The following is a 758-nucleotide window of genomic DNA, read 5'->3' on the forward strand; positions in this document are numbered from 1 at the left end:
GGGGCGGAGGAATATATAAGAGCCAGAAGTAATGGGTGACTGCAATGAAGCCATGTCCTCAATACTTCAGACACAACAGGCGTACATGAACTCAGCAATTGTGACAGCATGCACAACCTCAAGCCAGGGCAAATTCCAGCACAGAGAATGGAGGTGAACGGGAAGTCTCACCCCCAGCTGATGAGTCATTTGCAGTTGATAGCTTCTGGGAGAGGGAACCAGTTTTCTTTGCTCCATGGTAAGTCAGTCACACTCTAGAGGAAAATTCACACATCCAAGATGATATGGTCACATCCTGGACTTGATGGGTAAAAACAAAACGAAACAAAAACAAAAACAAAGGGAGAGTGGATCTGGGAAGAGTTGGGGGAGGGGTGAATATGGTCAAAACTCATTGTCTGAAATTCTCAAAGAACTAAATAAGAAAGTGAATATAGCCTCCCTGTTGCCTGGAAAAGGAAAAGCTGTAGAGTGTGGGTTGAAGAGACGAGCTCCCTCCATCTTGAAATGCTGTCAGTCAGATTTACAAGCCTGTTGTGGCTGTGTGGTGCTTTAATGGTCACTGACAGACAGTCCTTTTTACTAACATCTCTTTAGCACCAAAATGTGCTTTGTATTAAGATGGTGTATAAGGCATGTGTCCCAGTTATGGGCTATGCATTCACAATCTTTTCTCAGGGTGATTTCTACCCCACAGGGATCATTAGAAATAAGGGTGTGTGTGTGTGTGTGTGTGTGTGTGTGTGTGTGTGTGTGTG

The sequence above is a fragment of the Microtus ochrogaster genome, chromosome 17 (assembly GCF_000317375.1).
Source record: "Microtus ochrogaster isolate Prairie Vole_2 chromosome 17, MicOch1.0, whole genome shotgun sequence".
Taxonomy (NCBI): domain Eukaryota; kingdom Metazoa; phylum Chordata; class Mammalia; order Rodentia; family Cricetidae; genus Microtus; species Microtus ochrogaster.